The 24,877-nt window shown below is 51.1% G+C and overlaps 5 non-coding genes across 5 annotated transcripts; all 5 read right to left on the bottom strand.

Moving 5' to 3' along the window:
• Positions 1-3,680: 3,680 nt before the first annotated feature.
• LOC141379405 (U2 spliceosomal RNA) lies at positions 3,681-3,871 on the bottom strand. Its single transcript, XR_012396010.1, has one exon. It is a non-coding gene; the product is annotated as a U2 spliceosomal RNA (small nuclear RNA).
• A 4,621-nt stretch (positions 3,872-8,492) lies between these two features.
• Positions 8,493-8,680, bottom strand: LOC141379420 (U2 spliceosomal RNA). The gene has a single exon (XR_012396023.1). It is a non-coding gene; the product is annotated as a U2 spliceosomal RNA (small nuclear RNA).
• A 5,633-nt stretch (positions 8,681-14,313) lies between these two features.
• Positions 14,314-14,499, bottom strand: LOC137488403 (U2 spliceosomal RNA). Its single transcript, XR_011007431.1, has one exon. It is a non-coding gene; the product is annotated as a U2 spliceosomal RNA (small nuclear RNA).
• Positions 14,500-19,120: 4,621 nt separating this feature from the next.
• Positions 19,121-19,311, bottom strand: LOC137488397 (U2 spliceosomal RNA). Its single transcript, XR_011007426.1, has one exon. It is a non-coding gene; the product is annotated as a U2 spliceosomal RNA (small nuclear RNA).
• A 4,621-nt stretch (positions 19,312-23,932) lies between these two features.
• Positions 23,933-24,119, bottom strand: LOC141379428 (U2 spliceosomal RNA). The gene has a single exon (XR_012396044.1). It is a non-coding gene; the product is annotated as a U2 spliceosomal RNA (small nuclear RNA).
• Between the last annotated feature and the right edge of the window lie 758 nt (positions 24,120-24,877).

The raw sequence follows: 24,877 nt of genomic DNA, 5'->3' as shown, positions 1-24,877 counted from the left end.
ACTCTTTGTGGGGTAGCTTCAGCTACTTAAGGGACCATTGGGAAGGACCTCCAGGGTGATTCTTTCATGCCCACTTGAGCCACCACAATCAGCGGGAATCAGTCACTCTTTTTGGGGCAGCTTCAGCTCTAAAGGGAACCCTGGGAAAGACCTCCAGAGAGTTTCTTGCGTGCCCGAACGAGCTGCCAGCAATTGGCAGGAACCAGCCACTCTTTCCGGGGGCAGCTTCAGCTCTGAAGGGAACCCTGGAAAAAGACTTCCAGGGGGCTTCTTGAACGCCCACGCGAGCTGCCAGCTCCTGGCAGGGATCAGTCACTCTTTCTGGGACAGCTTGAGCTCTTGAAGTAGCCCAAGAAAAGACCTCCAGGGTGTTTCTTCCATGCCCACTTGAGCCACCACAGTCGGCGGGGAATCAGTCACTCTTTCCGGGGGCGGCTTCAGCTCAAAATGGACCCCTGGGAAAGACTTCCAGAGGGTTTCTTGAATGCCCTAACGAGCTGCCAGCAACTGGCAGGAATATGTCACTCTTTCCGGGGCAGCTTGATCTCTTGAAGGAGCCCAAGAGAATACCTCCAGGGCATTTCTTCCATGCCCGAACGAGCTGCCAGCAATTGGCAGGAATCAGTCACTCTTTCCGGGGCAGCTTGAGCTCTTGAAGGACCCCAAGAAAAGACCTCCAGGGCATTTCTTCCATGCCCAAAGGAGCTGCCCCAACTGGCAGGAATCAGTCACTCTTTCTGGGGCAGCCTCAGCTACTTAAGGGACCCCTGGGAAGGACCTCCAGGGTGATTCTTCCATGCCCACTTGAGCCACCACAGTCAGCGGGGAAGGAGTCACTCTTTCTGGGGCAGCTTCAGCTCTAAAGGGACCCCTGGGTAAGACTTGTGGAGGGTTTCTTGAATGCCAAAACGAGCTGCCAGCAACTGGCAGGAATCAGTCACTCTTTCTGGGGCAGCTTGAGCTCTTGAAGGACCCCAAGAACAAGACCTCCAGGGCGTTTCTTCCAAGCCCAAACGAGCTGCCACAATAGGCGGGAATCAGTCACTCTTTCTGGGGCAGCTAGACCTCTGGAAGGGCCCCAAGAACAGACCTCCAGGGCGTTTCTTCCATGCCCAAACGTGCTGCCCCAACTAGCAGGAATCAGTCACCCTGTCTGGGGCAGCTTCAGCTGCCCAAGGGACCATTGGGAAGGACGTCCAGGGTGATTCTTCCATGCCCACTTGAGCCACCACAGTCAGCGGGGAAGGAGTCACTCTTTCTGGGGCAGCTTCAGCTCTAAAGGGACCCCTGGGTAAGACTTGCGGAGGGTTTCTTGAATGCCAAAACGAGCTGCCAGCAACTGGCAGGAATCAGTCACTCTTTCTGGGGCAGCTTGAGCTCTTGAAGGGCCCCAAGAACAAGACCTCCAGGGCGTTTCTTCCATGCCCAATTGAGCTGCCACAATAAGCGGGAGTCAGTCACCCTGTCTGGGGCAGCTTCAGCTCCAAAGGGACCCCTGGGTAAGACTTATGGAGGGTTTCTTGAATGCCAAAACAAGCTGCCAGCAACTGCCACAATAGGCGGGAATCAGTCACTCTTTCTGGGGCAGCTAGACCTCTTGAAGGACCCCAAGAACAAGACCTCCAGGGCGTTTCTTCCAAGCCCAAACGAGCTGCCACAATAGGCGGGAATCAGTCACTCTTTCTGGGGCAGCTAGACCTCTGGAAGGGCCCCAAGAACAGACCTCCAGGGCGTTTCTTCCAAGCCCAAACGAGATGCCTCCACAAGCGGCAATCAGTCACCCTTTCTGGGGCAGCTTCGGCTACTCAAGGGACCAGTGGGAAGGACTTCCAGGGCGTTTCTTCCAAGCCCAAACGAGCTGCCACAATAGGCGGGAATCAGTCACTCTTTCTGGGGCAGCTAGACCTCTGGAAGGGCCCCAAGAACAGACCTCCAGGGCGTTTCTTCCATGCCCAAACGTGCTGCCCCAACTAGCAGGAATCAGTCACCCTGTCTGGGGCAGCTTCAGCTGCCCAAGGGACCATTGGGAAGGACGTCCAGGGTGATTCTTCCATGCCCACTTGAGCCACCACAGTCAGCGGGGAAGGAGTCACTCTTTCTGGGGCAGCTTCAGCTCTAAAGGGACCCCTGGGTAAGACTTGCGGAGGGTTTCTTGAATGCCAAAACGAGCTGCCAGCAACTGGCAGGAATCAGTCACTCTTTCTGGGGCAGCTTGAGCTCTTGAAGGGCCCCAAGAACAAGACCTCCAGGGCGTTTCTTCCATGCCCAATTGAGCTGCCACAATAAGCGGGAGTCAGTCACCCTGTCTGGGGCAGCTTCAGCTCCAAAGGGACCCCTGGGTAAGACTTATGGAGGGTTTCTTGAATGCCAAAACAAGCTGCCAGCAACTGCCACAATAGGCGGGAATCAGTCACTCTTTCTGGGGCAGCTAGACCTCTTGAAGGACCCCAAGAACAAGACCTCCAGGGCGTTTCTTCCAAGCCCAAACGAGCTGCCACAATAGGCGGGAATCAGTCACTCTTTCTGGGGCAGCTAGACCTCTGGAAGGGCCCCAAGAACAGACCTCCAGGGCGTTTCTTCCAAGCCCAAACGAGATGCCTCCACAAGCGGCAATCAGTCACCCTTTCTGGGGCAGCTTCGGCTACTCAAGGGACCAGTGGGAAGGACTTCCAGGGCGATTCTTCCATGCCCACTTGAGCCACCATAATCAGCAGGAATCGGTCACTCTTTCTGGGGTGTGTTTTAGCTCTCAAAAGCGCCCTGGAAGGACTTCCATGGCCACAATTAGCGGGAAACCATCACCTTTTTTAGGGTCAGACCCAGCTCTTAAGGGACCCTTCCATGGGAAGGACTTCCAGAGCCTTTCTTCCAATCCAGCTTGGCCGGAAATCAGTCACCCTTTCCCGGGGGTACGCTTAAGCTCTTAAGGGCCCCCCTTTCCGGAGCGTTTTTCCTTGCCCGCACTGGCCTTGACTCTGGCTGGGTAATCTTCACCCTCTCTGGGGGCAAGCACCTGCCCTGTGGGGGACCCTGGAGGAACACCTGTTCTCCAGCAGTGCCCGGGTAGCCCAAACTTAAGCCCGGGAACATTGACTTGGTTAACCGCAGGTGCCAGCCTTGCGTGCCGCTGGTGCCCCAAAGGGCATGTACCTCTAGGCGCGGGACGTCCCCACTCGTAGGCTGGGAGTTGGGGCCCCGGCCCGGCGCTTTGGACCCTGGGTGAATGCGACAGGAGCGGGGGGTTTCATACTTTGCCATTTTTCAAATCCTCTGCACAGCTCTCTGGACCCACCATCCCCCAGGTCAGACTTGGGTCCTGATTGGGAATTATCCTCGCCACAGCTCTCTGGACCCACCATCCCCCAGGTCAGACTTGGGTCCTGATTGGGAATTATCCTCTCCACAGCTCTCTGGACCCACCATCCCCCAGGTCAGACTTAGGTCCTGATTGGGAATTTTGGATGGATTTTTTTTATTTATTTTTTTTTCCTCCCTGAGTTGCAATATGTGCATCGTGGCTCATGGACTAGAATAAGAGGATCCTGCCAAGAGGGTTGTTCATGCTCACTGTCTAAACGAGCGCATAAGACAGATACCTAATCGCAAAGAAGCGCAAGTCCCTACATTCAATCTAACGTTATGTTAAATTTCATGCAATCTAGTTCTGCTGTTCACCGCTTAATGAGTGCACCGTTCCCGGAGGTACTGCAATACCAGGTCGATGCGTGGAGTGGGTGGAGCAAGCCCCTAACCCATCTCCCAGCTGCAAAAATCAATTTAATATATAGTGCCCGGGTAGGGCACGTATCAGATATTAAACTGATAAGAACAGATACTACACTTGATCTTAGCCAAAAGGCCGAGAAGCGATACCCACAAACTGTCAGCAGTAGGAGCCGCAATCTACGCCACAAATAATACAATGTCGGCAAGCATAACAGGTACTAATTTTTAACCCTTAAACCTCCAGCACATTTGCTGACAGACAGACAGACATAACATTTTAGGCTTAACTAAGAGCCGTTGGTGACCAAAAACAAACTCCAAGCTTGAATACGGCAAAGAGACGTGACTATGGGCCGCTGGTGCCCAATGAGGGTACTTGAAAAGCCCCTGTTTGAGAGACTTTTCCGACCAAGTCAGTGTAGTTGCCATCCCCCCTTCAGAAGTCCAGACCAGGATTTTGTCTGGGCCGGCCTCGGAGATCAACCTGTCTTCCTTTACCTGCTTGAGCCTTGGGAAAAGACTTCCAGGGCGTTTCTTCCATGCCCGTATGAGCCACCACAGTCAGCGGGAATCAGTGACTCTTTTTTGGGGCAGCTCCAGCTCTAAAGGAACCCCTGGAAAGGACTTGCATGGCATTTCTTCCATGCCCGCGTGAGCCACCACATCAGTCACTCCTTCTGGGGCAGCTTGAGCTCTTGAAGGAGCCCAAGAAAAGACATCCAGGGCATTTCTTCCAATCCCAAACGAGCTGCCCCAACTAGCAGGAATCAGTCACTCTTTCTGGGGCAGCCTCAGCTACTTAAGGGACCCCCTGGGAAGGACCTCCAGGGTGATTCTTCCATGCCCACTTGAGCCACCACAGTCAGCGGGGAAGGAGTCACTCTTTCTGGGGCAGCTTCAGCTCTAAAGGGACCCCTGGGTAAGACTTGCGGAGGGTTTCTTGAATGCCAAAACGAGCTGCCAGCAACTGGCAGGAATCAGTCACTCTTTCTGGGGCAGCTTGAGCTCTTGAAGGACCCCAAGAAAAGACCTCCAGGGCATTTCTTCCATGCCCAAAGGAGCTGCCCCAACTAGCAGGAATCAGTCACTCTTTGTGGGGTAGCTTCAGCTACTTAAGGGACCATTGGGAAGGACCTCCAGGGTGATTCTTTCATGCCCACTTGAGCCACCACAATCAGCGGGAATCAGTCACTCTTTTTGGGGCAGCTTCAGCTCTAAAGGGAACCCTGGGAAAGACCTCCAGAGAGTTTCTTGCGTGCCCGAACGAGCTGCCAGCAATTGGCAGGAACCAGCCACTCTTTCCGGGGGCAGCTTCAGCTCTGAAGGGAACCCTGGAAAAAGACTTCCAGGGGGCTTCTTGAACGCCCACGCGAGCTGCCAGCTCCTGGCAGGGATCAGTCACTCTTTCTGGGACAGCTTGAGCTCTTGAAGTAGCCCAAGAAAAGACCTCCAGGGTGTTTCTTCCATGCCCACTTGAGCCACCACAGTCGGCGGGGAATCAGTCACTCTTTCCGGGGGCGGCTTCAGCTCAAAATGGACCCCTGGGAAAGACTTCCAGAGGGTTTCTTGAATGCCCTAACGAGCTGCCAGCAACTGGCAGGAATATGTCACTCTTTCCGGGGCAGCTTGATCTCTTGAAGGAGCCCAAGAGAATACCTCCAGGGCATTTCTTCCATGCCCGAACGAGCTGCCAGCAATTGGCAGGAATCAGTCACTCTTTCCGGGGCAGCTTGAGCTCTTGAAGGACCCCAAGAAAAGACCTCCAGGGCATTTCTTCCATGCCCAAAGGAGCTGCCCCAACTGGCAGGAATCAGTCACTCTTTCTGGGGCAGCCTCAGCTACTTAAGGGACCCCTGGGAAGGACCTCCAGGGTGATTCTTCCATGCCCACTTGAGCCACCACAGTCAGCGGGGAAGGAGTCACTCTTTCTGGGGCAGCTTCAGCTCTAAAGGGACCCCTGGGTAAGACTTGTGGAGGGTTTCTTGAATGCCAAAACGAGCTGCCAGCAACTGGCAGGAATCAGTCACTCTTTCTGGGGCAGCTTGAGCTCTTGAAGGACCCCAAGAACAAGACCTCCAGGGCGTTTCTTCCAAGCCCAAACGAGCTGCCACAATAGGCGGGAATCAGTCACTCTTTCTGGGGCAGCTAGACCTCTGGAAGGGCCCCAAGAACAGACCTCCAGGGCGTTTCTTCCATGCCCAAACGTGCTGCCCCAACTAGCAGGAATCAGTCACCCTGTCTGGGGCAGCTTCAGCTGCCCAAGGGACCATTGGGAAGGACGTCCAGGGTGATTCTTCCATGCCCACTTGAGCCACCACAGTCAGCGGGGAAGGAGTCACTCTTTCTGGGGCAGCTTCAGCTCTAAAGGGACCCCTGGGTAAGACTTGCGGAGGGTTTCTTGAATGCCAAAACGAGCTGCCAGCAACTGGCAGGAATCAGTCACTCTTTCTGGGGCAGCTTGAGCTCTTGAAGGGCCCCAAGAACAAGACCTCCAGGGCGTTTCTTCCATGCCCAATTGAGCTGCCACAATAAGCGGGAGTCAGTCACCCTGTCTGGGGCAGCTTCAGCTCCAAAGGGACCCCTGGGTAAGACTTATGGAGGGTTTCTTGAATGCCAAAACAAGCTGCCAGCAACTGCCACAATAGGCGGGAATCAGTCACTCTTTCTGGGGCAGCTAGACCTCTTGAAGGACCCCAAGAACAAGACCTCCAGGGCGTTTCTTCCAAGCCCAAACGAGCTGCCACAATAGGCGGGAATCAGTCACTCTTTCTGGGGCAGCTAGACCTCTGGAAGGGCCCCAAGAACAGACCTCCAGGGCGTTTCTTCCAAGCCCAAACGAGATGCCTCCACAAGCGGCAATCAGTCACCCTTTCTGGGGCAGCTTCGGCTACTCAAGGGACCAGTGGGAAGGACTTCCAGGGCGTTTCTTCCAAGCCCAAACGAGCTGCCACAATAGGCGGGAATCAGTCACTCTTTCTGGGGCAGCTAGACCTCTGGAAGGGCCCCAAGAACAGACCTCCAGGGCGTTTCTTCCATGCCCAAACGTGCTGCCCCAACTAGCAGGAATCAGTCACCCTGTCTGGGGCAGCTTCAGCTGCCCAAGGGACCATTGGGAAGGACGTCCAGGGTGATTCTTCCATGCCCACTTGAGCCACCACAGTCAGCGGGGAAGGAGTCACTCTTTCTGGGGCAGCTTCAGCTCTAAAGGGACCCCTGGGTAAGACTTGCGGAGGGTTTCTTGAATGCCAAAACGAGCTGCCAGCAACTGGCAGGAATCAGTCACTCTTTCTGGGGCAGCTTGAGCTCTTGAAGGGCCCCAAGAACAAGACCTCCAGGGCGTTTCTTCCATGCCCAATTGAGCTGCCACAATAAGCGGGAGTCAGTCACCCTGTCTGGGGCAGCTTCAGCTCCAAAGGGACCCCTGGGTAAGACTTATGGAGGGTTTCTTGAATGCCAAAACAAGCTGCCAGCAACTGCCACAATAGGCGGGAATCAGTCACTCTTTCTGGGGCAGCTAGACCTCTTGAAGGACCCCAAGAACAAGACCTCCAGGGCGTTTCTTCCAAGCCCAAACGAGCTGCCACAATAGGCGGGAATCAGTCACTCTTTCTGGGGCAGCTAGACCTCTGGAAGGGCCCCAAGAACAGACCTCCAGGGCGTTTCTTCCAAGCCCAAACGAGATGCCTCCACAAGCGGCAATCAGTCACCCTTTCTGGGGCAGCTTCGGCTACTCAAGGGACCAGTGGGAAGGACTTCCAGGGCGATTCTTCCATGCCCACTTGAGCCACCATAATCAGCAGGAATCGGTCACTCTTTCTGGGGTGTGTTTTAGCTCTCAAAAGCGCCCTGGAAGGACTTCCATGGCCACAATTAGCGGGAAACCATCACCTTTTTTAGGGTCAGACCCAGCTCTTAAGGGACCCTTCCATGGGAAGGACTTCCAGAGCCTTTCTTCCAATCCAGCTTGGCCGGAAATCAGTCACCCTTTCCCGGGGGTACGCTTAAGCTCTTAAGGGCCCCCCTTTCCGGAGCGTTTTTCCTTGCCCGCACTGGCCTTGACTCTGGCTGGGTAATCTTCACCCTCTCTGGGGGCAAGCACCTGCCCTGTGGGGGACCCTGGAGGAACACCTGTTCTCCAGCAGTGCCCGGGTAGCCCAAACTTAAGCCCGGGAACATTGACTTGGTTAACCGCAGGTGCCAGCCTTGCGTGCCGCTGGTGCCCCAAAGGGCATGTACCTCTAGGCGCGGGACGTCCCCACTCGTAGGCTGGGAGTTGGGGCCCCGGCCCGGCGCTTTGGACCCTGGGTGAATGCGACAGGAGCGGGGGGTTTCATACTTTGCCATTTTTCAAATCCTCTGCACAGCTCTCTGGACCCACCATCCCCCAGGTCAGACTTGGGTCCTGATTGGGAATTATCCTCGCCACAGCTCTCTGGACCCACCATCCCCCAGGTCAGACTTGGGTCCTGATTGGGAATTATCCTCTCCACAGCTCTCTGGACCCACCATCCCCCAGGTCAGACTTAGGTCCTGATTGGGAATTTTGGATGGATTTTTTTTATTTATTTTTTTTTCCTCCCTGAGTTGCAATATGTGCATCGTGGCTCATGGACTAGAATAAGAGGATCCTGCCAAGAGGGTTGTTCATGCTCACTGTCTAAACGAGCGCATAAGACAGATACCTAATCGCAAAGAAGCGCAAGTCCCTACATTCAATCTAACGTTATGTTAAATTTCATGCAATCTAGTTCTGCTGTTCACCGCTTAATGAGTGCACCGTTCCCGGAGGTACTGCAATACCAGGTCGATGCGTGGAGTGGGTGGAGCAAGCCCCTAACCCATCTCCCAGCTGCAAAAATCAATTTAATATATAGTGCCCGGGTAGGGCACGTATCAGATATTAAACTGATAAGAACAGATTTTTTTCTTTCGAAAAAAATTTATTGACAGCGTTTCCCATTTGTTTCTTACATCACAATCATATTTAAAAACATATCTTTTCACTTAGTTTCATTTGAGTACTTAACAGTAAATAAATAAAAAATGAATAAATATATACATAAATAAATAAATAAATAAATAAATAAATAAGTAAATAAATACTTGCAAAAGTACTTTAAATGAACATAAAATGTCAAGTGTATAGCGGACATGTTTTTTTTTTTTTTTAAAAAAAAGGCAAACAAATGAAAGACTAAAAAACAAGCTGTTCAATAAAAATTAAAACGGGTCTAAAAAAGAATCACGGTCTAGTCACCATTTTAACAACGCAGGACTTAGTAAAAATGAATTGAAACATAAAACACACATTTTAAAACATTTCAATACACATTAAAAGACATATGGCACTTAACAAAAACACTTTAAAATCAGGGTTTGTGGAGGAAATAAAAGTGTATGTTGTGCGAAAGTCTTTTGTGTGTGCGTGTGTTATGTAAAAAAAAAGTCCTTGGCGTAGATGTTGATAAAAAAGGTGATAAAAACCAGTCCGTTAAAAAATGCATGAAAAGCAATAGTAACAATAAGAAGATAAAATCATTTCTTTGTCCAGGATCGAGGGTGAGTCATACCAAAAAAAAAGTCCATTCACACCAACTCTCCAGGACGGTCACAGCCCCTGTGTTTCAAGGGCATAGCGGAGATCCCCCTCCTCTGGCCTGCTGGCCCGCTGTTCCCGTAGCCAGAGTGGTGAGGGTGCATCTACGGGCGGCCAGGTACGGTGGCGGCCGGGACCTCCTCCGTGCGACCCCGGCCCCCTTGGCCTCTTGTCAAGGTCCGGTACCCCTGTAGCGTGGTTGTTATCAGTCCCTTTGTCCCTTGCAGGGGTACCGTGACCTGCTTCCCCACCAGCAGGTTTCTTGTGACCCAGATGGCATCCTTGATGGCGGTCAGGGTGAGCCAGAGCGATGTAAAGTCCTGTTTTGTCATGTCTTTCACGCCCTGGCCCACCCCATGGATGATAAGGTGGTAGTCCATCTGGGCCCTCCCCGCCGGCAGGTACTGATGATACAGGGGGCCGGTCCTGGCCCACAGGTCCCGCGCAGCGCCGCACTCCCAGAGCAGGTGCCGCACGGTCTCTGGGCATCCACACCCAGGCCGTGGGCAGACGGGGTTTCTGGCCATGCCTCTGGAGTGCATGACCGCCCTGACCGGGAGGATCTCATGTGCCACCATCCACAACAGGTCCTTGTGTCCGTTCTGGAGAGCTGGGTGGGCCGCGTTCCTCCACACTTGTTGGGCCTCACATAATGTGAGGCCCGGGACCCGACTCACCGTCTCTCGATCCTGCACAAGAGAAATGAGAGCCTTGTGGTTAGTTAAAATGGTGACATCGTTAGTCTCTAAAACATACTTCTTTAAAAATTTCTTTATAAAATCATACTCCCTAGGTAAATTAAAAGACACTGGGTACTTAAGGTCCACTGCTAAAACTTTCAGGGTTCTCAGGTAGGACCCCATCCAGAAGCGAGTCATGGCAGCCGTCTTGTTTTCTCTGGATGGGGTCAACGCGTAACTAAAATGCAGGGCGGTGAAGCGGCTGCCTAAAAACAGGTGGGGATCCGGGAGGCCTTTTCCACCATGTTCGGGCTTTTTCTTTAACTCTGTTCTTCTTAGGCGCTCCCACTTGGATCCCCACAGGAAATAAAACACCGCCCTTTCCAACTTCCTGATAAAACGTCTTGGTGGACTAAAAACAGAAGAAACAAGTAAAATGAGTGGTAAAATTACGGATTTAAAAATCAAAATTTTACCCTCCATTGTTAATTTTCGTAACCCCCAGAATCCCAACTTTTGGTTTACCTTTGTTAAAATGTCGTTCCAATTTTGCCCTCCCCCACCCTCTTTGTCAAATTTTACCCCTAAAATTTTAAAATCATTTTCCTTAAAAGTCAGCTCTAGTCCCTCTGTGACGACGTTACCCCACGGCCCGAAGAGCTGGGCCTCGGACTTTTTTCGGTTTAATCTGGCTCCCGAGGCCCGACCGTAGAAATCGGTCAAATCCATAGCTCTTCGGGCCGAGGTGAGGTCTGTCGTTAAAAGGGTAACGTCGTCCATATATAAAACACAAGATGCTGTCAACCCCCCCGGAATTTTAAAACCTGTAATCCATTTATCCCTTCTCAAGAGCTGTGCCAGTGGTTCAATACAAACCACATACAGGAGTGGGGATAACGGACACCCTTGACGGACGCCACTGCAGATATTTACTGCTTTTGTTAAATGCCCATTTACAATGATTTTGCTGACAAGGTCGTTGTACAGCAGTCCCACCCATGCTAAAAATCTTCCCGGGAACCCCATTTTTTCCAGTACTTGTAACAAGTACTGGTGCGAGACTCTGTCAAATGCTTTTTCAAAATCTAAATTTACCACGGCTAGACGAATGTTTCTGTCTCTCGCGTAACAGATGGCATCTCGGATCAGCAATAGGCTGTCCGTGATCTTCCTCCCGGGCACAGCACAGGCTTGATCCGGGTGGATTACATCCTCTAAAACTGTCGACATCCTTGTCGCTAAAATCTTTGTAAAAAATTTATAATCAGTGTTTAAAAGAGTAATTGGTCGCCAATTTTTTAAAATTGTCTTGTCATCTTTTTTAAAAAGCAGAGAAACTATTCCTAATCTAAAATCCGCAGGTAGTTTGTTAAAATTTTCAAATTCATTAAAAACAGTCAGTAAAACCCCAGCTAAAATGTCCCAGAAACATTGATAAAACTCCAGGGGAAGACCGTCCATTCCTGGAGACTTCCCCTTTTTAAAACTTTTAAGAGCTTTATCTAAATCTTCTTTCTTAAAATCTTGGGTTAAAACTGAATGTTTTTCTTTTTGTACTTTTTTGTCTAAAAAATTTAAAACCTCATTTGAAGCGTCCTCGTGTACTATTTTTTTCCCATATAAGTTTTCGTAAAACTTTTCGACTTCTTTTAAAACCCCCTCTGTGGTATTTAAAATAGTCCCCTCGTCGTTTTTTATCTTTGATATCCCCCCTCCCTTTGTGATTATTTTTTTAAAAAAATATCTTGTACACTTTTCATTTTCTTCAATTTTTTTCTCTTTTGCTCTTAAAATCACTCCCCTGCTATTTTCCTCTGCTAAAACCAACATCTCTTTTTTAACTTCTTTAATTTCATTGTTAAAATCAAAGCCCATGTTTAAAAGGTTAAAATATCTTTGTAAACGTTTTTGCAGCCCCAACATGCGTTTTTTCCTTTTGTTTTTTTTCTGTTTTCCTATTTTTTTAAAATATGTTTTTGTCCTCCCTTTAACCATTTCCCACCACTGTGCTCGTGTATCATAAAAGTCCTGGAGGGTCAGCCATTGGCTGAACTGCTCCCTATATCCTTTAACCACTTCCTCCTCTTCCAACAGGGAGCAGTTCAGCTTCCACAGCCCTCCGCCTATCGTCACACCAGGGGGAAGTGACAGAGTGCAGGATAGTATTGTGTGATCAGAAAAAAAGGTGGGGGTCAATGTAGCATCCACGGGCGGGAAATCTCTTGTAAAAATATAGTCTATTCGAGAGGCACTGGTGCTGTCACTACTGAACCAAGTGAAGCCTTCCTCTCTTGGATGCACTTGTCTAAAACAGTCAACTAATTTAAAATCTTTAACTAAATTGTTTAAAAGAGTTGATGTTTTGTCCAATTTAAAATCTGCCTTTTTCCTGTCTTTCTGTGTTAGAATACAATTAAAATCCCCTGCCACCACTAGGGGAGGTTTACCAAGCATGTGGGGCTGCAAGTCTTCTAAAAGTTCATATCTCTCGTTTTTATCAGTGTGTCCGTATATATTTAAAACATTAAAATCTCTTCCTAAAAAAGTCAGTGTTACTAAAAAGGCCCGCCCATCTCTCACCACAGTGGTACCCTTCACCAGAATGTTGGGATTGTTTATTAAAATTGCGACCCCATCATTTTTGTTTTGGTTCGATCCGCTCCATAGGGAGGGACCTGGGGTCCACACGTCTTCCCACTTTCTGTAATTAGAGATAAAAGGTAAGGCACATTCTTGTAATAAAAACACGTCAGACTTTAAGAGTTTTAAAAAAGATAAAACGCTTTGTGCTCGAATGGGGCTCCTCACACTTCTCACATTAATAGTGGAAATAGTAAGGGCCATGAGCAGATGAAAAGGGGATATGAACATTTAAAAGAGTTACAGTTAGTTTACAAAGATATCAATGGTTTTAAAAACAAGATAAAAATCAGGTTATGTCTTGTTGCATCTGCTCTTCACCTATCCCAACAGGTGTTGGGTCAGGGGAGGAGATGCTAACCACTTCAGAAGCCACAGAGAAGACCTCTTGTGGCTCCTTCGGTGATGATGATCTTAGCTTTACATGCAGAAATGAAACTCCATTAGGAGAACCTAAGGGCCATGAGCGGTCTAGATCTTCCGATTTGGAACTATCTAGCCGCTCTGAAGCCCTTAGTCTTTTCTCCTCCATTTCTAGAGGAGATCTCGCAGCCCGTTTCTGCATCTGAGCATAAGGAAGTGAACACTGAGTTTCACTTTGACTAGCGTCAACACTTGCCTCAGAGACGGTGAGGAGAGAGGAAGCCGTTTCCTCCTCCTCATTGGCTGTTACATTTTGTGTCACACTTTGTTGGGGAGGGGCTTCCTCCCTCTGTTCAAATAAAATGGGTGACTCCGCCCCTATGGCCGCCCCATTTCCTTCTTCCTGGCCGGTTCCTGTGGCTGGCAGGGAATTTCCCGCCAAAACCACAGGGACCGCCTCCTCCCTTTGTTCAACCATGCTTGCTTGTGGGGCGGCCATTTTGTTGTTTTTCAGCTTGTTGGCAAAGCTTTTTGGGCAATCTCTGAAGAGATGGTTTTCTTCTCCACACAGATTGCACCGCCTGCCATTGGTGCACTGCTCAAAACTGTGACCAACTTCTCTGCACTTCCCACAGATTAACTCCTGGCATGCTTCAGCGAGATGCCCATTCTTCCCACACTTTCTGCACAATTTGGGCATCCCCTGATAATGAATGTAGCCCCTGTTCTCTCCAAGCACAATCATTGAGGGCAGATGTCTCAGGCCCTGGTAGCCCCCGGCATCTTCCCATTGTTTAATGGGAATTCGCCAGGAGCAATTCCAGATGCCATCCTCATCTAGCACCTTGACTGGCTGGCCTCGAACAGTGCAATATCTGCCCAGCCACACACAAATGTCATCTCCAGTAACTGTTTCATTAAACATTCTGACAATCACAGTTTTAAGTGTGTTGTCAGAAAGTTTTTCCACAGTAAACATGGAAAACTGGATCTTAACCGCATCAAACCTTTGCCAGAAGTCATTTAATAGGGAAGCAGCTCTAAAACTAACATCAAATCCTTTTCCTAGAGGCAGAGTCACTATACAATTCAGGTCTTCAGGTCTAAAATTTAAGGTTTTTTGTATCAGCTTCCTGGAGAAGTCCAGTCTGGACATCTCCAGGAGCTTACCATTTTTTTCTTTTAATAAAAAGCGTACGCTGTGGTGCCTCCTCACGCCGGCACGAGCAGCCGACATGGTGGAGGCACCAACAGCTTAAAACACACTAAAACACTAAAACCACAATAAATAGCCAATAAATACTTAAAACGTCTTACCTTAAAAAGTGCAATTCCTTTACCTCTCAAGGGTTGAGGGCTCACAACACAGGAGTAATTGTGAGCCAGGAAACCTCCAAGAGGCGATCGCTGTCACTGCCCGCGAGGTAAGCCCAAGTATAATACTGATAAGAACAGATACTACACTTGATCTTAGCCAAAAGGCCGAGAAGCGATACCCACAAACTGTCAGCAGTAGGAGCCGCAATCTACGCCACAAATAATACAATGTCGGCAAGCATAACAGGTACTAATTTTTAACCCTTAAACCTCCAGCACATTTGCTGACAGACAGACAGACATAACATTTTAGGCTTAACTAAGAGCCGTTGGTGACCAAAAACAAACTCCAAGCTTGAATACGGCAAAGAGACGTGACTATGGGCCGCTGGTGCCCAATGAGGGTACTTGAAAAGCCCCTGTTTGAGAGACTTTTCCGACCAAGTCAGTGTAGTTGCCATCCCCCCTTCAGAAGTCCAGACCAGGATTTTGTCTGGGCCGGCCTCGGAGATCAACCTGTCTTCCTTTACCTGCTTGAGCCTTGGGAAAAGACTTCCAGGGCGTTTCTTCCATGCCCGTATGAGCCACCACAGTCAGCGGGAATCAGTGACTCTTTTTTGGGGCAGCTCCAGCTCTAAAGGAACCCCTGGAAAGGACTTGCATGGCATTTCTTCCATGCCCGCGTGAGCCACCACATCAGTCACTCCTTCTGGGGCAGCTTGAGCTCTTGAAGGAGCCCAAGAAAAGACATCCAGGGCATTTCTTCCAATCCCAAACGAGCTGCCCCAACTAGCAGGAATCAGTCACTCTTTCTGGGGCAGCCTCAGCTACTTAAGGGACCCCCTGGGAAGGACCTCCAGGGTGATTCTTCCATGCCCACTTGAGCCACCACAGTCAGCGGGGAAGGAGTCACTCTTTCTGGGGCAGCTTCAGCTCTAAAGGGACCCCTGGGTAAGACTTGCGGAGGGTTTCTTGAATGCCAAAACGAGCTGCCAGCAACTGGCAGGAATCAGTCACTCTTTCTGGGGCAGCTTGAGCTCTTGAAGGACCCCAAGAAAAGACCTCCAGGGCATTTCTTCCATGCCCAAAGGAGCTGCCCCAACTAGCAGGAATCAGTCACTCTTTGTGGGGTAGCTTCAGCTACTTAAGGGACCATTGGGAAGGACCTCCAGGGTGATTCTTTCATGCCCACTTGAGCCACCACAATCAGCGGGAATCAGTCACTCTTTTTGGGGCAGCTTCAGCTCTAAAGGGAACCCTGGGAAAGACCTCCAGAGAGTTTCTTGCGTGCCCGAACGAGCTGCCAGCAATTGGCAGGAACCAGCCACTCTTTCCGGGGGCAGCTTCAGCTCTGAAGGGAACCCTGGAAAAAGACTTCCAGGGGGCTTCTTGAACGCCCACGCGAGCTGCCAGCTCCTGGCAGGGATCAGTCACTCTTTCTGGGACAGCTTGAGCTCTTGAAGTAGCCCAAGAAAAGACCTCCAGGGTGTTTCTTCCATGCCCACTTGAGCCACCACAGTCGGCGGGGAATCAGTCACTCTTTCCGGGGGCGGCTTCAGCTCAAAATGGACCCCTGGGAAAGACTTCCAGAGGGTTTCTTGAATGCCCTAACGAGCTGCCAGCAACTGGCAGGAATATGTCACTCTTTCCGGGGCAGCTTGATCTCTTGAAGGAGCCCAAGAGAATACCTCCAGGGCATTTCTTCCATGCCCGAACGAGCTGCCAGCAATTGGCAGGAATCAGTCACTCTTTCCGGGGCAGCTTGAGCTCTTGAAGGACCCCAAGAAAAGACCTCCAGGGCATTTCTTCCATGCCCAAAGGAGCTGCCCCAACTGGCAGGAATCAGTCACTCTTTCTGGGGCAGCCTCAGCTACTTAAGGGACCCCTGGGAAGGACCTCCAGGGTGATTCTTCCATGCCCACTTGAGCCACCACAGTCAGCGGGGAAGGAGTCACTCTTTCTGGGGCAGCTTCAGCTCTAAAGGGACCCCTGGGTAAGACTTGTGGAGGGTTTCTTGAATGCCAAAACGAGCTGCCAGCAACTGGCAGGAATCAGTCACTCTTTCTGGGGCAGCTTGAGCTCTTGAAGGACCCCAAGAACAAGACCTCCAGGGCGTTTCTTCCAAGCCCAAACGAGCTGCCACAATAGGCGGGAATCAGTCACTCTTTCTGGGGCAGCTAGACCTCTGGAAGGGCCCCAAGAACAGACCTCCAGGGCGTTTCTTCCATGCCCAAACGTGCTGCCCCAACTAGCAGGAATCAGTCACCCTGTCTGGGGCAGCTTCAGCTGCCCAAGGGACCATTGGGAAGGACGTCCAGGGTGATTCTTCCATGCCCACTTGAGCCACCACAGTCAGCGGGGAAGGAGTCACTCTTTCTGGGGCAGCTTCAGCTCTAAAGGGACCCCTGGGTAAGACTTGCGGAGGGTTTCTTGAATGCCAAAACGAGCTGCCAGCAACTGGCAGGAATCAGTCACTCTTTCTGGGGCAGCTTGAGCTCTTGAAGGGCCCCAAGAACAAGACCTCCAGGGCGTTTCTTCCATGCCCAATTGAGCTGCCACAATAAGCGGGAGTCAGTCACCCTGTCTGGGGCAGCTTCAGCTCCAAAGGGACCCCTGGGTAAGACTTATGGAGGGTTTCTTGAATGCCAAAACAAGCTGCCAGCAACTGCCACAATAGGCGGGAATCAGTCACTCTTTCTGGGGCAGCTAGACCTCTTGAAGGACCCCAAGAACAAGACCTCCAGGGCGTTTCTTCCAAGCCCAAACGAGCTGCCACAATAGGCGGGAATCAGTCACTCTTTCTGGGGCAGCTAGACCTCTGGAAGGGCCCCAAGAACAGACCTCCAGGGCGTTTCTTCCAAGCCCAAACGAGATGCCTCCACAAGCGGCAATCAGTCACCCTTTCTGGGGCAGCTTCGGCTACTCAAGGGACCAGTGGGAAGGACTTCCAGGGCGTTTCTTCCAAGCCCAAACGAGCTGCCACAATAGGCGGGAATCAGTCACTCTTTCTGGGGCAGCTAGACCTCTGGAAGGGCCCCAAGAACAGACCTCCAGGGCGTTTCTTCCATGCCCAAACGTGCTGCCCCAACTAGCAGGAATCAGTCACCCTGTCTGGGGCAGCTTCAGCTGCCCAAGGGACCATTGGGAAGGACGTCCAGGGTGATTCTTCCATGCCCACTTGAGCCACCACAGTCAGCGGGGAAGGAGTCACTCTTTCTGGGGCAGCTTCAGCTCTAAAGGGACCCCTGGGTAAGACTTGCGGAGGGTTTCTTGAATGCCAAAACGAGCTGCCAGCAACTGGCAGGAATCAGTCACTCTTTCTGGGGCAGCTTGAGCTCTTGAAGGGCCCCAAGAACAAGACCTCCAGGGCGTTTCTTCCATGCCCAATTGAGCTGCCACAATAAGCGGGAGTCAGTCACCCTGTCTGGGGCAGCTTCAGCTCCAAAGGGACCCCTGGGTAAGACTTATGGAGGGTTTCTTGAATGCCAAAACAAGCTGCCAGCAACTGCCACAATAGGCGGGAATCAGTCACTCTTTCTGGGGCAGCTAGACCTCTTGAAGGACCCCAAGAACAAGACCTCCAGGGCGTTTCTTCCAAGCCCAAACGAGCTGCCACAATAGGCGGGAATCAGTCACTCTTTCTGGGGCAGCTAGACCTCTGGAAGGGCCCCAAGAACAGACCTCCAGGGCGTTTCTTCCAAGCCCAAACGAGATGCCTCCACAAGCGGCAATCAGTCACCCTTTCTGGGGCAGCTTCGGCTACTCAAGGGACCAGTGGGAAGGACTTCCAGGGCGATTCTTCCATGCCCACTTGAGCCACCATAATCAGCAGGAATCGGTCACTCTTTCTGGGGTGTGTTTTAGCTCTCAAAAGCGCCCTGGAAGGACTTCCATGGCCACAATTAGCGGGAAACCATCACCTTTTTTAGGGTCAGACCCAGCTCTTAAGGGACCCTTCCATGGGAAGGACTTCCAGAGCCTTTCTTCCAATCCAGCTTGGCCGGAAATCAGTCACCCTTTCCCGGGGGTACGCTTAAGCTCTTAAGGGCCCCCCTTTCCGGAGCGTTTTTCCTTGCCCGCACTGGCCTTGACTCTGGCTGGGTAATCTTCACCCTCTCTGGGGGCAAGCACCTGCCCTGTGGGGGACCCTGGAGGAACACCTGTTCTCCAGCAGTGCCCGGGTAGCCCAAACTTAAGCCCGGGAACATTGACTTGGTTAACCGCAGGTGCCAGCCTTGCGTGCCGCTGGTGCCCCAAAGGGCATGTACCTCTAGGCGCGGGACGTCCCCACTCGTAGGCTGGGAGTTGGGGCCCCGGCCCGGCGCTTTGGACCCTGGGTGAATGCGACAGGAGCGGGGGGTTTCATACTTTGCCATTTTTCAAATCCTCTGCACAGCTCTCTGGACCCACCATCCCCCAGGTCAGACTTGGGTCCTGATTGGGAATTATCCTCGCCACAGCTCTCTGGACCCACCATCCCCCAGGTCAGACTTGGGTCCTGATTGGGAATTATCCTCTCCACAGCTCTCTGGACCCACCATCCCCCAGGTCAGACTTAGGTCCTGATTGGGAATTTTGGATGGATTTTTTTTATTTATTTTTTTTTCCTCCCTGAGTTGCAATATGTGCATCGTGGCTCATGGACTAGAATAAGAGGATCCTGCCAAGAGGGTTGTTCATGCTCACTGTCTAAACGAGCGCATAAGACAGATACCTAATCGCAAAGAAGCGCAAGTCCCTACATTCAATCTAACGTTATGTTAAATTTCATGCAATCTAGTTCTGCTGTTCACCGCTTAATGAGTGCACCGTTCCCGGAGGTACTGCAATACCAGGTCGATGCGTGGAGTGGGTGGAGCAAGCCCCTAACCCATCTCCCAGCTGCAAAAATCAATTTAATATATAGTGCCCGGGTAGGGCACGTATCAGATATTAAACTGATAAGAACAGATACTACACTTGATCTTAGCCAAAAGGCCGAGAAGCGATACCCACAAACTGTCAGCAGTAGGAGCCGCAATCTACGCCACAAATAATACAATGTCGGCAAGCATAACAGGTACTAATTTTTAACCCTTAAACCTCCAGCACATTTGCTGACAGACAGACAGACATAACATTTTAGGCTTAACTAAGAGCCGTTGGTGACCAAAAACAAACTCCAAGCTTGAATACGGCAAAGAGACGTGACTATGGGCCGCTGGTGCCCAATGAGGGTACTTGAAAAGCCCCTGTTTGAGAGACTTTTCCGACCAAGTCAGTGTAGTTGCCATCCCCCCTTCAGAAGTCCAGACCAGGATTTTGTCTGGGCCGGCCTCGGAGATCAACCTGTCTTCCTTTACCTGCTTGAGCCTTGGGAAAAGACTTCCAGGGCGTTTCTTCCATGCCCGTATGAGCCACCACAGTCAGCGGGAATCAGTGACTCTTTTTTGGGGCAGCTCCAGCTCTAAAGGAACCCCTGGAAAGGACTTGCATGGCATTTCTTCCATGCCCGCGTGAGCCACCACATCAGTCACTCCTTCTGGGGCAGCTTGAGCTCTTGAAGGAGCCCAAGAAAAGACATCCAGGGCATTTCTTCCAATCCCAAACGAGCTGCCCCAACTAGCAGGAATCAGTCACTCTTTCTGGGGCAGCCTCAGCTACTTAAGGGACCCCCTGGGAAGGACCTCCAGGGTGATTCTTCCATGCCCACTTGAGCCACCACAGTCAGCGGGGAAGGAGTCACTCTTTCTGGGGCAGCTTCAGCTCTAAAGGGACCCCTGGGTAAGACTTGCGGAGGGTTTCTTGAATGCCAAAACGAGCTGCCAGCAACTGGCAGGAATCAGTCACTCTTTCTGGGGCAGCTTGAGCTCTTGAAGGACCCCAAGAAAAGACCTCCAGGGCATTTCTTCCATGCCCAAAGGAGCTGCCCCAACTAGCAGGAATCAGTCACTCTTTGTGGGGTAGCTTCAGCTACTTAAGGGACCATTGGGAAGGACCTCCAGGGTGATTCTTTCATGCCCACTTGAGCCACCACAATCAGCGGGAATCAGTCACTCTTTTTGGGGCAGCTTCAGCTCTAAAGGGAACCCTGGGAAAGACCTCCAGAGAGTTTCTTGCGTGCCCGAACGAGCTGCCAGCAATTGGCAGGAACCAGCCACTCTTTCCGGGGGCAGCTTCAGCTCTGAAGGGAACCCTGGAAAAAGACTTCCAGGGGGCTTCTTGAACGCCCACGCGAGCTGCCAGCTCCTGGCAGGGATCAGTCACTCTTTCTGGGACAGCTTGAGCTCTTGAAGTAGCCCAAGAAAAGACCTCCAGGGTGTTTCTTCCATGCCCACTTGAGCCACCACAGTCGGCGGGGAATCAGTCACTCTTTCCGGGGGCGGCTTCAGCTCAAAATGGACCCCTGGGAAAGACTTCCAGAGGGTTTCTTGAATGCCCTAACGAGCTGCCAGCAACTGGCAGGAATATGTCACTCTTTCCGGGGCAGCTTGATCTCTTGAAGGAGCCCAAGAGAATACCTCCAGGGCATTTCTTCCATGCCCGAACGAGCTGCCAGCAATTGGCAGGAATCAGTCACTCTTTCCGGGGCAGCTTGAGCTCTTGAAGGACCCCAAGAAAAGACCTCCAGGGCATTTCTTCCATGCCCAAAGGAGCTGCCCCAACTGGCAGGAATCAGTCACTCTTTCTGGGGCAGCCTCAGCTACTTAAGGGACCCCTGGGAAGGACCTCCAGGGTGATTCTTCCATGCCCACTTGAGCCACCACAGTCAGCGGGGAAGGAGTCACTCTTTCTGGGGCAGCTTCAGCTCTAAAGGGACCCCTGGGTAAGACTTGTGGAGGGTTTCTTGAATGCCAAAACGAGCTGCCAGCAACTGGCAGGAATCAGTCACTCTTTCTGGGGCAGCTTGAGCTCTTGAAGGACCCCAAGAACAAGACCTCCAGGGCGTTTCTTCCAAGCCCAAACGAGCTGCCACAATAGGCGGGAATCAGTCACTCTTTCTGGGGCAGCTAGACCTCTGGAAGGGCCCCAAGAACAGACCTCCAGGGCGTTTCTTCCATGCCCAAACGTGCTGCCCCAACTAGCAGGAATCAGTCACCCTGTCTGGGGCAGCTTCAGCTGCCCAAGGGACCATTGGGAAGGACGTCCAGGGTGATTCTTCCATGCCCACTTGAGCCACCACAGTCAGCGGGGAAGGAGTCACTCTTTCTGGGGCAGCTTCAGCTCTAAAGGGACCCCTGGGTAAGACTTGCGGAGGGTTTCTTGAATGCCAAAACGAGCTGCCAGCAACTGGCAGGAATCAGTCACTCTTTCTGGGGCAGCTTGAGCTCTTGAAGGGCCCCAAGAACAAGACCTCCAGGGCGTTTCTTCCATGCCCAATTGAGCTGCCACAATAAGCGGGAGTCAGTCACCCTGTCTGGGGCAGCTTCAGCTCCAAAGGGACCCCTGGGTAAGACTTATGGAGGGTTTCTTGAATGCCAAAACAAGCTGCCAGCAACTGCCACAATAGGCGGGAATCAGTCACTCTTTCTGGGGCAGCTAGACCTCTTGAAGGACCCCAAGAACAAGACCTCCAGGGCGTTTCTTCCAAGCCCAAACGAGCTGCCACAATAGGCGGGAATCAGTCACTCTTTCTGGGGCAGCTAGACCTCTGGAAGGGCCCCAAGAACAGACCTCCAGGGCGTTTCTTCCAAGCCCAAACGAGATGCCTCCACAAGCGGCAATCAGTCACCCTTTCTGGGGCAGCTTCGGCTACTCAAGGGACCAGTGGGAAGGACTTCCAGGGCGTTTCTTCCAAGCCCAAACGAGCTGCCACAATAGGCGGGAATCAGTCACTCTTTCTGGGGCAGCTAGACCTCTGGAAGGGCCCCAAGAACAGACCTCCAGGGCGTTTCTTCCATGCCCAAACGTGCTGCCCCAACTAGCAGGAATCAGTCACCCTGTCTGGGGCAGCTTCAGCTGCCCAAGGGACCATTGGGAAGGACGTCCAGGGTGATTCTTCCATGCCCACTTGAGCCACCACAGTCAGCGGGGAAGGAGTCACTCTTTCTGGGGCAGCTTCAGCTCTAAAGGGACCCCTGGGTAAGACTTGCGGAGGGTTTCTTGAATGCCAAAACGAGCTGCCAGCAACTGGCAGGAATCAGTCACTCTTTCTGGGGCAGCTTGAGCTCTTGAAGGGCCCCAAGAACAAGACCTCCAGGGCGTTTCTTCCATGCCCAATTGAGCTGCCACAATAAGCGGGAGTCAGTCACCCTGTCTGGGGCAGCTTCAGCTCCAAAGGGACCCCTGGGTAAGACTTATGGAGGGTTTCTTGAATGCCAAAACAAGCTGCCAGCAACTGCCACAATAGGCGGGAATCAGTCACTCTTTCTGGGGCAGCTAGACCTCTTGAAGGACCCCAAGAACAAGACCTCCAGGGCGTTTCTTCCAAGCCCAAACGAGCTGCCACAATAGGCGGGAATCAGTCACTCTTTCTGGGGCAGCTAGACCTCTGGAAGGGCCCCAAGAACAGACCTCCAGGGCGTTTCTTCCAAGCCCAAACGAGATGCCTCCACAAGCGGCAATCAGTCACCCTTTCTGGGGCAGCTTCGGCTACTCAAGGGACCAGTGGGAAGGACTTCCAGGGCGATTCTTCCATGCCCACTTGAGCCACCATAATCAGCAGGAATCGGTCACTCTTTCTGGGGTGTGTTTTAGCTCTCAAAAGCGCCCTGGAAGGACTTCCATGGCCACAATTAGCGGGAAACCATCACCTTTTTTAGGGTCAGACCCAGCTCTTAAGGGACCCTTCCATGGGAAGGACTTCCAGAGCCTTTCTTCCAATCCAGCTTGGCCGGAAATCAGTCACCCTTTCCCGGGGGTACGCTTAAGCTCCTAAGGGCCCCCCTTTCCGGAGCGTTTTTCCTTGCCCGCACTGGCCTTGACTCTGGCTGGGTAATCTTCACCCTCTCTGGGGGCAAGCACCTGCCCTGTGGGGGACCCTGGAGGAACACCTGTTCTCCAGCAGTGCCCGGGTAGCCCAAACTTAAGCCCGGGAACATTGACTTGGTTAACCGCAGGTGCCAGCCTTGCGTGCCGCTGGTGCCCCAAAGGGCATGTACCTCTAGGCGCGGGACGTCCCCACTCGTAGGCTGGGAGTTGGGGCCCCGGCCCGGCGCTTTGGACCCTGGGTGAATGCGACAGGAGCGGGGGGTTTCATACTTTGCCATTTTTCAAATCCTCTGCACAGCTCTCTGGACCCACCATCCCCCAGGTCAGACTTGGGTCCTGATTGGGAATTATCCTCGCCACAGCTCTCTGGACCCACCATCCCCCAGGTCAGACTTGGGTCCTGATTGGGAATTATCCTCTCCACAGCTCTCTGGACCCACCATCCCCCAGGTCAGACTTGGGTCCTGATTGGGAATTTTGGATGGATTTTTTTTATTTTTTTTTTTTTCCTCCCTGAGTTGCAATATGTGCATCGTGGCTCATGGACTAGAATAAGAGGATCCTGCCAAGAGGGTTGTTCATGCTCACTGTCTAAACGAGCGCATAAGACAGATACCTAATCGCAAAGAAGCGCAAGTCCCTACATTCAATCTAACGTTATGTTAAATTTCATGCAATCTAGTTCTGCTGTTCACCGCTTAATGAGTGCACCGTTCCCGGAGGTACTGCAATACCAGGTCGATGCGTGGAGTGGGTGGAGCAAGCCCCTAACCCATCTCCCAGCTGCAAAAATCAATTTAATATATAGTGCCCGGGTAGGGCACGTATCAGATATTAAACTGATAAGAACAGATTTTTTCTTTCGAAAAAAATTTATTGACAGCGTTTCCCATTTGTTTCTTACATCACAATCATATTTAAAAACATATCTTTTCACTTAGTTTCATTTGAGTACTTAACAGTAAATAAATAAAAAATGAATAAATATATACATAAATAAATAAATAAATAAATAAATAAATAAGTAAATAAATACTTGCAAAAGTACTTTAAATGAACATAAAATGTCAAGTGTATAGCGGACATGTTTTTTTTTTTTTTTAAAAAAAAGGCAAACAAATGAAAGACTAAAAAACAAGCTGTTCAATAAAAATTAAAACGGGTCTAAAAAAGAATCACGGTCTAGTCACCATTTTAACAACGCAGGACTTAGTAAAAATGAATTGAAACATAAAACACACATTTTAAAACATTTCAATACACATTAAAAGACATATGGCACTTAACAAAAACACTTTAAAATCAGGGTTTGTGGAGGAAATAAAAGTGTATGTTGTGCGAAAGTCTTTTGTGTGTGCGTGTGTTATGTAAAAAAAAAGTCCTTGGCGTAGATGTTGATAAAAAAGGTGATAAAAACCAGTCCGTTAAAAAATGCATGAAAAGCAATAGTAACAATAAGAAGATAAAATCATTTCTTTGTCCAGGATCGAGGGTGAGTCATACCAAAAAAAAAGTCCATTCACACCAACTCTCCAGGACGGTCACAGCCCCTGTGTTTCAAGGGCATAGCGGAGATCCCCCTCCTCTGGCCTGCTGGCCCGCTGTTCCCGTAGCCAGAGTGGTGAGGGTGCATCTACGGGCGGCC

This window comes from Danio rerio, chromosome 2, assembly GCF_049306965.1.
Source record: "Danio rerio strain Tuebingen ecotype United States chromosome 2, GRCz12tu, whole genome shotgun sequence".
NCBI classification, from domain to species: Eukaryota; Metazoa; Chordata; class Actinopteri; order Cypriniformes; family Danionidae; genus Danio; species Danio rerio.
The sequence above is the reverse complement of the archived record's forward strand: the minus strand, read 5'-3'. Positions and strand labels throughout refer to the sequence as shown.